Genomic DNA, 14,822 nt, shown 5'->3' with positions numbered 1-14,822 from the left:
GAATGCACTGTGATGTTCACTGAGTAATTCTCATTTTCTTGAATTTTTCAGAACAAAGCTAACAATGATCTATTATTTAAGCATATAAAATAAAAAATGATATGTAGCAAAACTTAATATTCTTGGCCTAATGTAAATGTTTATGCTTTTTGCTTTTTCATATCTTAAACCATCTAACTGCTCTACTTTTAATCAGATTCATTTTCTCTTTAGGATGTAGATCACGTCCCACACAGACACCGAGCTATAGCAAGTTTCTTTAAGGTGAGTTCATTCATTCTTCAACAAGCATAGTTTAAAAAGCAAACAAAAAAAACCTATCATGCAAAAAAAATTTTTTTAAGAAGGTTGACCTAATTGTTTTTTGGAGCATGTGATCTTCAAAGCCGTATCTCCAACATCTTTTGAATGCCAGTGTTCTTTCCACTCTTAAACACTTTATGAAAGGCAAACTAGAAATAAAAGGAGAGGAACCGTCTAGTGCTGTGTGAGGTGCTACCCTTATGTGTTTTATTTCCCATGTGTTGGGTGATCTTCCCATTGTGACTGAGTAATCCTGGGTGGCATTTGATGAGGGGCCTTGAAAAATTTCATGCAAAGCATGAACGTTTTGAGATGAAGCAGCTAAGACACTTCTTTGGATTCCCACACCCCTGGAATGTCTATGTTCAATTCCTGACTCTGCCCCTGATTCCAGCTCCCTGCTAATGTGTACCCCAGAAAGTAAGAGGCAATGGCTCAAATACTTGGGTCCCTGCCATCCATGTAGTAGAGCTAGACTGAGTTTCCAACTCCAGCTTTCAAACCTGGTTCAACTCCAGATGTTGTGTATATTTGGGGAGTGACCCAGCAAATGCTAACTATGTGTGTGTATGTGTCTGCTCTCCAAATAAATAAAAGTAAAAATTCTAAATCTATGTAGAAATGGAATTAAAGCACTTTATTTTAGATCACAAATACTTTGGAATGTATGCATAGTCTCTTCCACAGCAAACGTCTCCCCTCAGCATCCTTAAGACCTCTCCTTCAAGCCTGCAGCAATAGTAAGAATGGCTGCTGTGTATCTGCGATGGCCCCTCAGGAGCTGCCCACGAAAAGCTGCCTATCATTCCCCTCCACCCGCCTCTGTTGGTATTTACAGAAATCACATGCAAGAAATCCTCAAAGTCAGACATTTCTCTTAATTAACAATGCAAGGAGAAAGAAACTGCTCATCCCAAGTGTCACTCAAATCATTTTCATGGGCAGTTCCCTAATCCACTTTCCAGCAAGAATGGAGATATATGGTAATCAATGAAAAAAAATGAGGTGGGAAAATACATGTATTCTTCCTTGTAACATTGCAGGGAAGGATTCAATAGCAAACATGAAAGCATTTCAATGTAAAGTGATAGTCTATGGCCATACCACCCTGGATGCACACAATCTCATCTAATTTAAAGCGTTAGCATATTTGAAAGATAATACATATTAAGCCTCCAAAGGAATGGATTGAAGTAGCTCAGGAACTATAATACCGCGCACAATAGCAGAGAAACCACTTAAGAAAATAAAATTACTCTTTTTGAACCACTAATTTTTGTCACTAATGGTTGTCAGTATATACATATGAATGATGCAGAATGAACCTACATTACCAATTATATCCTGGGGCTGTAACATTTTTACTTATTTCTACATATGTCAACTTCATGTGCACATTTTATGTGTACAAATTACAGCATAAAACACAACTGGAATGCAAAAAAGAATGAGAACATATTCTCTATGGGTTAGACTTTAATACAAACTTGTTCTAATATGTGCTATTCAGTGATTTGCATTAACAAATTCCACTGGGGATGGAGCCATGGTTTAGCATGTTTAGTCTCAGCTTGTGGTGCCAGCATCCCATGAGTGCGGGTTGGAGTCCTACCCATTCCATTTCCAACCCAGCTCCCTGCTAATGGCCTGAGAAAGCAGCAAAGCATGGTGCAAGTCTTTGGGACCCTGCACTCATGTGGGAGACACCAAAGAAGCTCCAGTTTCCTGCTTTCAGAGCAATCCGGCTTTGGCCATTGTAATCATTTGAGGATTGACGAGGCAGATGAGGATTACTCTGTCTCACCTATTCTCCATAACACTGCATTTCAAATAGACTTAAGTAAATCTTTCTTAAAAATTAAGTCCTATTTATACTCACCTCCATTTTCAGGTGCTAGACTTCCTACACTAAGACTTAGTGGTTTCATTGCTTTGACAAAAGAATGAAAAGGTGTGTGTAAACGTGTTTTTCTTTTTGCTAATTATTGCAATATGAAAGGGTTTTTGTTTTTTCTAGTAAATTTGGTCAGGTAGTTTCCAGACCGAAGACAAAGGTACTTTCACCTTTTACTGATTTCAAAGAATCACATTAAAATGAAAAACACAAAACCCAATTTATCATCAATACAAGGAGACATGTGCAAGCTATTTACACAAATATGAAAATGGAAGAAATAGCAGTCAATGAATCACAGTATGACTTCTGTTTTATAAAATTCAGAAAAAGATTTAGAAACTTCCTACAAGCTATCCTAAACACATTATGAAACAGAACACTGATTAGTAAAAGCCTCAAATGACAGAATTATCAAGTACTATGTGAAAACCGTTTTATTACTGATGATCCATAGCAATTTATCACTTAATAGCATATTCCTTTCCTTCTTGTGTGCCTAGGTTTTTCAAAAAAGAAGAATCAGTCCTCACAAATACTATTGAGTGAATTTTTTTAAAGATTTATTTATTTTTCTTACAAAGCCAGATACACAAAGAGGAGGAGAGACAGAGAGGAAGATCTTCTGTCCGATGATTCACTCCCTAAGTGACAGCTATGGCCGGTGCTGTGCCAATCCAAAGCCAGGAGCCAGGAGCTCTTCCGGGTCTCTCACCTGGCTGCAGGGTCCCAAGGCTTTGGACTGTCCTTGACTGCTTCCCCAGGCCACAAGCAGGGAGCTGGATGGAAAGCGGGGCCGCCAGGATTAGAACCAGCACCCATATGGGATCCCAGCGCGTCCAAGTCGAGGACCTTAACCACTACACTATCGCACCGGGCCCTTTTGAGTGACTTTTTTTACCAAGAATATCGGAGTAATTCTCAATGAAGAGAAAGCATAGTGGCCATATACAAAACTGATTTTAACATAGCTTTTAAGATAGCTCACATACTCAACACATAAAAGCTACAATTATCACATTTCCAGAAAATAAAACCTTTTTTTAACTGAATGGCAAAGATAAAAAGCATGGTATAAAAGGAAAAACAAGAAATATTTACTATTCTTCCTAAGATTCAGTATTTGGTTTAATATAACTAAATTTCTAGGAGCCGATGTAGTGGCCATAACAAGCTAATCCTCTGCCTGTACTGGCACCTGTGTCCTAGCTGACCCACTTCTGCTATTGCTCCCTGTTAACAACCTGGGAAAGCAGTGGAGGACGGCCCAAGTCATCGCAATCCTACACCCACGTGGGAGACCTGAAGGAGGTACCAGCTTCAGACAAACCCTGTTCTGGGACTTGAAGCCATTTGGGGAATGAACCAGCAGATGGAAGATCTCATTCTCTTTCTCCTCGCCCCCTCTGCCCCACCCAAATCTTTCTCTCTTGGTGTGTGATGCTTTCAAGTGAAATAAATAAATCATTTTTAAAATGCCTTCAAGGAATCAAGATGGGAGAAAAAAGTCATGAAACAAATAACTAAAGCCTCAAATTCAGGATATTGGCAACTCATTCAATCCATTAACTTTTGGGTAGACAAAAAAAAATGTATCAAAGGCACTTCAGAAAAGAGCACAAATGCTTGGCAAATACATTTCAAAATGTTCAGTGTAGCCATAAGGGAAGCCAAAATGAAAGTCACAGTGACCAACAACACACTAGTAATTCATTATCAGCAGGATAAGAAGGATGGGCATGGAAATGAAACACTGCAGAGGATGTGGAGCGGCTAGTCCTCTCTGACATCAGTGTGGAAGTGCAGTGCAGCGCAATGACACCCTCACTTCTGACAGTCCCACTTCCAGATATTTATCCCAGAGCAGTAAACACAGATGCCCTCTGCAAGCCTTGTTTGATTGCCCTCTGCAATCATTGTAGTAGCTTGGATCACAATTATCCAAGACTGTTGGTCAGGATCCTTCAGGAGAATAAACAAACCATGGTATTTATTTTTTTAAGAGAGTTATTCATTCTTTCATTGGAAACTCAGATTTACAAAGAAGGAGAGACGGAAAAATTTTCTATCTACTGGTTCACTCCCCAAGTGGTCACAACGGCCGGAGGAACCAGGAGCTTCTTCTGGGTCTTCCAAGCAGGTGCAGGGTCCCAAGGTTTTGGATCATCCTGTACTGCTTTCCCAGGCTACAAGCAGGGAGCTGGAAGGTAAGTGGCAAAGCCAGGACATGAACCAGCTCCCATATAGGATCCCAGTGCATGCAGGGCAAAGATTTTATCCACTAGGCTTCTGCACTGGGCCCCTAACTCTGCTATTTAGTTCATGGCATGCTCTTCAGTAACAAGAACAATCAAGCCAGGGATTCATGTAACAGGTGAATTTCCAAAGGATTACACTGAGGAAGAGCTATTGGATACAAAAGCCTGTTTGCTGTGTGACTGCATTTAAATACAACACCAGCTGCAGTTCTAGTAGAGAGTAATGGCAAGGGAGTAATGGGGTCGCCACTGCCAGGCCACTGCTCATGCTGGCAAGCATGAAAGCTAGAACTAAGGGCAGACCAGGCTGGGCAGGGCTATAACATCTGTTGGCCTACATGTGAATTAGGTTAGGGGGAGAGCCAGGCTGGGCTGACTGTATCCACTGGTACATGAATGAGCCAGAATAAGGGCAGATGGGTTGGGCTTTGCTGCAGCATTAGCTGGCAAGTTCTGGCGCTGGCCTGCTGAGCTAGACTGCAGAACAACCTGGAGAGTGCAAGATCTGGGGCATGGAGTGGGTCCAGCGAGGAGGCTGTAGGTACCTCTCTGATAGGCTGCAACTCCCACTGGTGAGCATGAGAACCAGGTCAGGGGTGGGCCTGGGAGGACAGGCAGTTGGCCCCACTGACAAGTGTGAGCTGGAGTGTGGAGGTGATTGGGTTGATTCAGGCTTCAGTGCCCATTGATGTATTCGAGAACTAAATGGCATATGGGACTGACCGGATCAGTCCACTACACATGCTGGCAGGCACAGGAACCAGATCAGGGGCCCAGTAATGGGGGGTGGTTATTAGGAGTTGCTTTGACTGAGCTTCAGCTCCATCTGGTATATGTGAGGGCTGAGCACGTGGTGGGCAGGGTTGGGTTGGGCCACAGCACCCATTGATGTGCAGAGGTACAAGGGCAGAACAAATTGATCCACTATTCCAGTGAAACTTGACAGCAAACCACTGGACGAATAGACACTCTGAGGTGGACTATGTCAGCCAATAGACCTTGGAAGGGTTTCCTCATGCTTGGAGCAGTGATACGAACAGCTTCTCAGAACTACCGAAATCACTTAAGCAGAACGCTCAGAACATGCTCCACACTGGGGACCCTGGGATGACATTGGGTACTAGGGAGTCTGGGCATGGTCACTCCCATTGTATCCTCTCCCCCCACACACACAAAGGAAGAAGAAAATGAAATGTGTAAAAAATGGTCTTGCCCGCTTTCCCCTGATCTTTGACCCTTCCCATCCTAATTATGCAAACATCATCAAAAAAAATTTTTTTAATTTAAAGGCTGTTTCATAAAACAATAGCCAGTCTCATATTCAATAGAGCAAGAGCTATTCTGAAGGAGAAGGAAATACTGGGCATCAAAGTTGAAAAAGAAGTCATAAAATTATCCATGTTTGCAAATGGCATGATGTTGGAAACAGAAAAACTAACAGTCCACCAAAAGACTGTTAAAATTAATAAATCAATTCAGTAAAGTCACTGGTTACACCACATTCAATGGACTAGGGGAAATTTCTTCAACAAATGGTGCTGGCAAAATTGGATGAATACATGTAGAAAAATGAAATTAGATTTACATGTTTCATGATAATAGAAAAATAATCAAATTGGATCAAAGATCTCAATTTAAGACCTAATACGCTGATGTTGCTGGAAGAAAATCTAGAGGATGCACTCCATGCCACTGAGGTAGGGCTCGGCTTCCTAGCCAACACTCCGAAGCATAAAACTAAAACAAAACAAAATCAGACCCTATCATACTGCAAAGCTTTGTACAGCACAGAAAATGACCAGGACAATGAAAATACATCCGACGCAATGTCGTGAAATATTAGTAAACCACCTTTCTGAGAAAAGCTTAATACCCTGAGTAGATCAACAATTTTAAAAATACAGTTAATAAATGTACAAAGACACAATACATGAAAACTGGCCACACATACATGAAGAAGTGCTCAACATCACCAGCCAACTTGCCAATGAGAATCACAACTACCATGGAACTCCACCTTAACCCTGCCAGAATACAGAATCCCAAAAAAGTAGTCAACACTGGTGAGGATGAGCAGAAAGGAGAACACTTATACACTACTGGTGGAATTGTAGATTAGTGCAGTCACGCTGGAAAGCAGTGTTATTTTCTTATAAACTAGAAATAGATTTGTCATTGGATCCAGCACTCCCTATACTGGGTATGTATCTTAAAGACTTGAACACAGTGAATCAATGAGATATCGGCACCATCATGGTCACAGCAGCGCTGTTCACAACACCCAAAAGTTGGAGCCAACCAAGGTGTCTGTCATCAAACGGCTAGGGAAGCTAAGTGTGACACACATGCGCAGTGGAATAATACTCAGCTATTTTTAAAAAATGAAATTCTACCAAAACTGGATGTAACTGGAAGACATGATATTGAATGAATTAAACTAAACCCAGAAAAAAGAAAACCATAAGTTGTCTTTTATACGTAGGGGGTTTTTCTTTTAAGCAGTGTCTGTATATATCAGTATTGCTGCAAATACAGTTGTGTGACACTTTGTTTCATACCTTTTTCAAACCAATGAGTAAGAATGTTACCCCAATATAGTTTTAATAATCTTTGACCATTTCAAAATCTACTGGACATGAGTCAGATAGTCATTTTCTATTCAATTATTGTTCATAGTCTTTCTCTGTATTCCCATTTAACTGCAGTCTTTTTTCTTTTTATTTGTTAAAATTCTTACCCAGGAACCATTAAACCTTTTTACAAAAGTATAAATTTAACATGTTATCTCAAAAACTGAAAGAAGAAATGGAGAAGGGAGAAAGGTTGAAGAGTGAAAGCAGGGAGGAGGAGGGAGAGTAAGTAAATGAGGAAGAGAAATGTTATGTGATTTGTTTCTACAAACCACACTGTATTTGTTTTTTAAATTTTGTTTTCTTTTAAAATTAAAAAAAAACACATGAAATATGATTTTTTCTTTTTGTTCCTGTGGCAGAGATTACCAGCTCTATACCAAAACTGTGTATTCTGCTCCCATGGTTTTCATTGTTTCTAAAAAGCAGTTACCTTGCCAAGGCATTTTGAGTTAGACTGTTCAATCAGTACAACATGAGTCACTATGAGTCATTCTTAGGCCTAAGTGGTTAAAAAGCTTGCAACCCTTCTTCACCACTCTTTCCTCATTTGCTGACTAAAATTACATGACTTCAATACTTTGAGGGGATGGAAAATCACAGAATTAAATCAGCCTGAGTTGCTAAATCTCTGCACTTGATCTAGATTTCTGTGAACGGAAAGATTAATTTATTTGCCAAATGAATTATCAGAAATCCATCATTTAGAGTAGGTATTGATTACTACTACACATTAATGAATAAAGCAGCTCACTCACTTATCATTTGAGACACCCCCCTATCAGTATACTTTTTTTCCAACTGCTATTGTAAGATAGAACTGTGAATTGCATGCTCTACTATCACATATCTGAATGTCTGTGAGCAGCAATTCTTTCCATAAATTGATCTGACTAAAATCCAGGAAATAGGCTTAGCTTTAGCTCTCTGTTGAACCCTTTATAGAATATCACCAGGACCAGAGGGATCCCTTAGTCTTTGAAAAAAAAATTAGGACCTCACACAACTTTTAATGTATAATGGAAAGCACAGGGAACATCATAACGTTCATGGGAGTTAATGTGTTGCATCCCTTCCGGGCACTTGAGCTTCAAGGGTAACACCTGCCAGCCCAAACTCCCCACTACCACCCCACCTGCAGGATGATAGGTATGCACTTCACCCTGTGGTCCTCAGAAGGAGGACAAGCCATTTACACTATGACGTCGGCCCCATCCCTCCCTCCTCTGTTTTCGGTTCTAACACAGCTCATTTCCTCCAGGTGAAGAGTGCCGAGTCAGCTCATCTGGTCTTTTTCTCTGGAATCTCCACAACCTAACAGATGTGAACTGAAAGACAGCTCATGTAGCATTTTTCTCTCTTGGAATTTTGCCTCAGATCAATCAATTTGCCATATTTAACACCAAAGCTTTGTGCAGATGCTAAAAAAAAAAAATCATTAAAATTCATGTCAATCCTAAGCATTTGGGGAGGGGTTTCTTTCTGTTTTGTCATTTCTACCCCACTGCATAAATTATAATGCTCCCAGTTAGAACAGTCACTAGCAGAAATCTGCAGACTGGAAATCATCCTTCTCCTGCCAGGAGAAGGAAAGTTGATCCAAACAACACAAACCCTTGACCTGAGTATAGTCTTCCTAGCTTTAACTTTTCAACACACTATTTAGCTAGTCTTAAGCTGATGATTCATTCAAATGTAAAGACATTTCTGGTATTCCTCGCCCCATGAAATTACACTTCTCTATCATGTTTATGAATTTTGGGTTAAAAAAATGTACATCATACATATTTTGCAAAAAAATAAATTTCTAGCCACTAAGAATGTTTGGACTCTTTTACCATTTGAAAATTGGCTATTTCCTAGTTTTCAGTTATCTATTCTTTAATCCAAGCCAAACAAAAGATTAAAAGGCATGGGCCAAAAAAAAAATCTATGATAAAATTTAAGAATGTAAAGTATATATCCTTACTTAAAAATATGAGTTTTAAAAATTAAATTGAGTAGTCCAAAAGAAGAATCCTGATGAGTACCACTATGTGACTTCCCAGGTGAATTTTTCCCTCTACAATAGGATAGGTGTATAATCGGTTAAACATGTCCACAATTGCCAACCCGAGAAAGATAAATCACTGCTGACTACAAAACTTCTGAGATAACAGGGGTGTGCTGGAATCATTATGGAAAGCATTTCTTGTTTTACACAAGGAAATTATAGAGGCACTGTTCTGTTACCCTTTGAAGCTAAGAAATTCACAGACACTTCACTGCCCCAACTAAATGTGATATCAGTCTACTAATAATTCCAATAGGATCTGCGATTTTGAGTAGTAAAGAATGCCAGTCACACTTCTCAATTAAGCATTCGCACAAAGTCTTTAAAACCATTGCACACAAACCAAGAAGCAAGAGAAAACCATTTTGTTTCAGGAATTTGCCATGCCTTTAATTACGTTTCATAGGCAAATACATGTTATGATTACCCCTCCCCCCACCACACACATATATATCTGCATATGTAAGGGAAAACTGCTTCATGGGAACGCATTTAGAAATAAATCCATGACCTAATTATTGCTTTAAATTCATTACCAAAGCCTTTCCCTTTCATGCAGCAACTCCAACTATGAACTCTGTACCATCACAAATTCTAAAGGCAGCCAAATAGATCCAATTATAATCAGTTGCAGTAAACTTTTACTTTGCATTAGGCATAATTAGCCATGTGATAAATAATCAGTATAATAACATTTAATGTGCTATGATAGCATTTCTAAACGACTCTTGTGAATTCTAGAAAATAGAATATTTTTTAGCTCTACCCAATATTTTTAACCCTTTCATGACTGAAATTTCATACCTATATCATATTAGAAAATGTTAGGAGATTCAGCTAAAAAGGAAAATTTGGAAATGCTCAAGGACATTATGTATAACAAAGTCCTGTAAATTTTTTGAAAATGGTAATTACTTCAGTACATTTTAACAGTAAAGTATATCTCCCATGTAGTCATTTTCTAAATTATCAAGTGCCAAAAGCTTTTGTTACATCACAGGGTGTAACTCAATCATAAGGCTGAATTAACACGTCTTTTTTTTTTAACATTTTTTTTTATTGGAAAGTCAGATATGCAGAGAGAAGGAGAGACAGAGAAGATATTCTGTCCATTGATTCATTCCCCAAGTGGCCGCAATGGTCAGAGCTGAGCCCATCTGAAGCCAGGAGCCTCTTCCGGGCCTCCCACACAGGTACAGGATCTCAAAGATTTGGGCCATCCTCCACTGCTTTCCATGCCTGCCATGCCACCATGCTGGTTTCATCCCTTTCTTCTTTTATTTAAAGATTTATTTTTATTGTAAAGGCAGATAGATCTCTAATCATCAGAGAAATAAAAAATCAGATTTAAGGATGCAGCTGTAGCAATGGCTGAATTTTAAAAACATAAATCATATGACACCAGGCATTTAGCCTACAGTGAGGACACCAGCATGCCATGTTGGAGCATCTGACTTCAGCTCTGGCTCCAGCTCTCCCCTCCTGCTTCCCGCTAGCACAGATCTTGGAAGGCAATGGTGAGTTAAAGTCATGCCTGTGGGAGACCAAGGCTTAGTTCCTGGTTCCAGATTCGGACTGATCTAGTCATAACTCCTGAGTGCATTTGGGGAATTAACCAGCAGATAGGAGCACTGCCTATCCCTATCTAATGCATATTTTTTAGAATTTTTTAAATAAAATTAATACATCAATTCTTTATGAGACATGAAACAATGGAAATTTTCATGTCCTGCTATGTGTTTGTAGGAGAGTGTAGCCATGTAGGAAAACAATTTGGCACTTCATAAAAACTTCAACAGCTACCTGCTGCGCCACCTGCCATCATCCACTAAGTACTAAATACTAGAATGCAAAACAAAACACATTGTATGTGGATTCTCCAGAAAATTTATTTTAAAACAGAGACCAAGTACAAATGCTCAGCAATGGATGAACACGTGAACAAATGGTAACACATCCACCTAATGAAGTACTTAATCCATACATACAAGGATGAGCATCAAAAATAACTAAAAGAAAAGCTAATTTTTTCAGGATGTAGTAATTGCTCAATACTATATTGTATAATATTTTCTGTAGTTCTGTATTTTTTGACCACTGTGCCAGGAGCTGCATCCTTGCTCATTTATACTTCTGTGTCCTTAGATACTAATCACAGCACAAGAAAACAGAAGGGTTGGGTGTGTTTGCATACACATGATCAAAAATTATTTTGGGGAGTCTGACTTTGGCAGCTCGGGTGACAGCAGCCCTCCACAGTGGTGGCGACCCACTTGCGGAGAGTACTGGAGCCAGGTCAGACCCAGTGCCTGGGACTCAGCCCATGGGCACCATCACCCCATAGTAACTGAGTCCTGGATGCTGGGATGCCGGAGATAGATTTCTCCCCAAATGGTGAGTACACCATGAGAAAATCCTGGGACGGGATTAAGGCCTCTAGCCCTGCCCTGCAACCACCACCTTGTGGCAGCAGGAAACTAGGGGTTGAGAGTTCGACCTTAGCAGCTCTGGTGACAGCAGCCTTGAGCAGTGGTGACAACCCGCCTGCGGAGAGTACTCAAGCCAGGTTGGACTCAATGCCCAGGACTCTGCCCAAGGACACTGTCACCACACAGAGAATCCTTGTCTTTGGGCGGCCTGTGTGCCTATTTGGTGCCAGGCTCTGCCTACTGGCTGCCCAGTGGCTAGCTCTAGGGTTTTTAGTGTATAAATGGTACCTAGGGACATCCAGGCATAAGCCCAGTGTAAGTGTACGTGAGGGAGGAATTCTGTGTGATTCCTAGCGATGGGGTCATGGAACTTGGTTCCAAGCATGGGGACTGAGATCTGAGGGTTTGGATGAGAAAGTCCATAAGTTCTATTTGGGCCAGACTGATTCACCAACCCACATGGGAATCCCGAGATGGGCTGTTAGTGTAGAACATCACTGACTGCCACACACCAATCCACATGAAAGCTATGGGTGAGGGCCCATCTGGCAGGGCTAGGTACCAGTACCTGACTGAGTGGCGGAACAGGGCATGGGTCACACTTGGCATGGTCAGGACACTAGCCAACACGGGAGAGAACCAGATCCCAAACTCATGTGGCAACAAGAAGGATTAGGAGAGAAGTGAGGAGCCTGATAGACAAATCTGCAGGATAGATGCCCACACTGTGCAGGCGGACCAGTGTGAGCCCACTCTAGTATACATTACCATATTCACCAGTCAACAGTAACATAGGAACTATCAATTCAGGAGCAAAGAAAAACTGCTATGGGCTATAGTGTTCTAAATTAACTTGGATGGGTGCAAAACTTCTGGCAAAAGAAGCACATGTGTGATTTTAAACACTCTTCCCATCCATGGAATCTTGAAAAGATCTATCCTAAGATATCCATTCTAAGGTCATTGTTTTTTGTTTTAACAGAACTTCTTGATGTTCTGCTATTGAGATTCTCGTGTGGTTGCTTTGTTTTATTTTGTTTTTAAAGGTAGAGAGAAATAAAGACCTTCCATCCACTGGTTCGCTCACCACATGCCTGCAGCAATCATGGCTAGGCCAGGCCTTGACCCAGTAGCTCATATACTGCTAGTCAGCACCCAAGAATTTGAGCCATCACTTGCTGCCTCCAATGGCACACATGAGCAGAAGTAGGAATCAGAAGCAAACACAGGACTAGACCCAGGTACTCCATTATGGAACACAGTGTCCCAAGCAGCAATTTCACCAGTGCATCAAATATCTGCCCCCTGAAATACAGATTCCAACTTTTATTAGGAAGTAGTAATCCTACAGACCTTCAGTTCAGTTTATGTAGGTAACTGCATGGAGGCACAAACTGAGCCAGGCCTAAGCAAGTGCCCTTTGCTTTTGGCTCTTCCTGTTTGTGTCTGTAAGTTTCTAAGAGTACAAAGGGAGCTTAGGAACGAGTGTACTATTAGATATAGATAAGGGAGGAGAGGGGACAGCCAGGACAGCAGGACCGGAGGCAAAAGGCTGAGTCCTAACACACACTGACAACAATATCCCAGGAGGACTGCCTGGGATGATGGCAGTCCTCATTGCCAGTGGATAGGACTTCTTGCCCTACTAGCACCCCTTTAAGCATCCATGATGGATGGCTTTCCAGACAGGTCACTGCTCAAGGCTCAGCAAAGCTGAATGACCCTCTAGATATTAACATTAACTTGCCATACATGTCTACAAATCTCCTTCTAAAGCAGGAACAGAAGGAATAAGAAGGAAGGGTGTTATAGGGATTTGAATGCCAGGCTGAGCCCAGAGTGAAACTTGGTGCTGGGTTCAGGGTACAGAACCAGCAGTGAGAGGATTTAAGCCAAACCTCATTTTGACACCAACTATCTTGAGCAAGCCATCTCACCACTTTGCTTTCATTACTTTATATGTAAAATTAGAAAATTAAATCAATATAAACTATCTCCTTATTAAGCAAGGGAGTGAGAAAAGCATAGTCTTCTTAGAACTGTACCATAGAAAGCACAAAATCTTGACTTTATGTAAAAAAAAAATTCTTAATTTTTTCTGTCTGTCCTCCTAACTATAAGATGCTAATCTCCACATGAAGATTCAAATAAAAGGATTCAATCATCATAAATGAAATAACCACAATCATTGGTTTCACTCTTCATGATATCTTGAAGTTCTTTAACTTAATGAATAGATATCAAGCTCAAGTAAAGATTGAGACATTAGCAAAATCTTCACAATGGTGAAAGGAGAAAAAAGATACACAATCCTTGGCCACTGATACATTAAGGAGATGCTGCCTCCTGAAGTCCAAGATCAGCATAGCACTTGAGCTTCCAGTGGTTTCCTAAAGGCAAACCAATAACTACTGCTATATATATATGTATATATATATTAGCATTTTTATTGTTATTGCTTCTGTTTGCTCATTTAATTAAAGTTGTGGAGGAAAACATGATTAAAAGTTTGAGAAAAAGTATGTCATCATTTAAGGGAAAAATGACTGCTGACTCATCATCCAAGCGTGCCTGAGAGTCCAGGGTCTTCAGAGATTATCAAGAGCTCCACTTTATTCTCTGTGCCTGTGTCAGCTGGTTTGCAGCTGAACAGAAACAGTCCTCGTCATTTGACACTTGTCTTACTTGAAGAGTTCTTAAGGAGACAGTGATACCATATCGCAGGCTCTGGAGAAACCATAATTACCCAGAAACAAATAGGATATTCGTTAGCCTAAATATGTCTGCAGTAATTTATTATTTTTGCTACAGTTCTGTAAGCTTTTGCCTTTGATGTGGAAGTTTTCATTACGAAAATGTACTGTAGATTCTAACAGTAACATCAGCACTAGAAAAGCAGAACTCTGAATCCAGAGGTCACCTGGCTTTGCAGTCTAGCCCTGGCCCCTACTGGCTGTCAAGGCTAACAAGGCTATAAGGCCAATTTCAGGGAACCCCTGTCCTCACTGCCATATTAATATGCGCATTCTATGGAGGCAATCAGTTAACTCTTGTGAAGATATCCAGAACAACTCCTGGCACATAAGCAACAACCACATTTACTAGCACTTTTTAAAAATAGACACAGGGATTAAAGAAAGATCTAAAAGCTTACTTCCTCAGTTTCCCTTTCTTGTAAGATTTATTTGTGTCCCTATTCTGCATCGCTCTAGCCTTTAACAGCTGCTGTCTCTTTTGTACCCTTTTCACACAAGC

The sequence above is a fragment of the Ochotona curzoniae genome, unplaced genomic scaffold, assembly GCF_017591425.1.
Source record: "Ochotona curzoniae isolate NIBS_2020 unplaced genomic scaffold, NIBS_Ocur_1.0 contig_1482, whole genome shotgun sequence".
NCBI classification, from domain to species: Eukaryota; Metazoa; Chordata; class Mammalia; order Lagomorpha; family Ochotonidae; genus Ochotona; species Ochotona curzoniae.
This window is presented reverse-complemented; position numbering follows the sequence as displayed.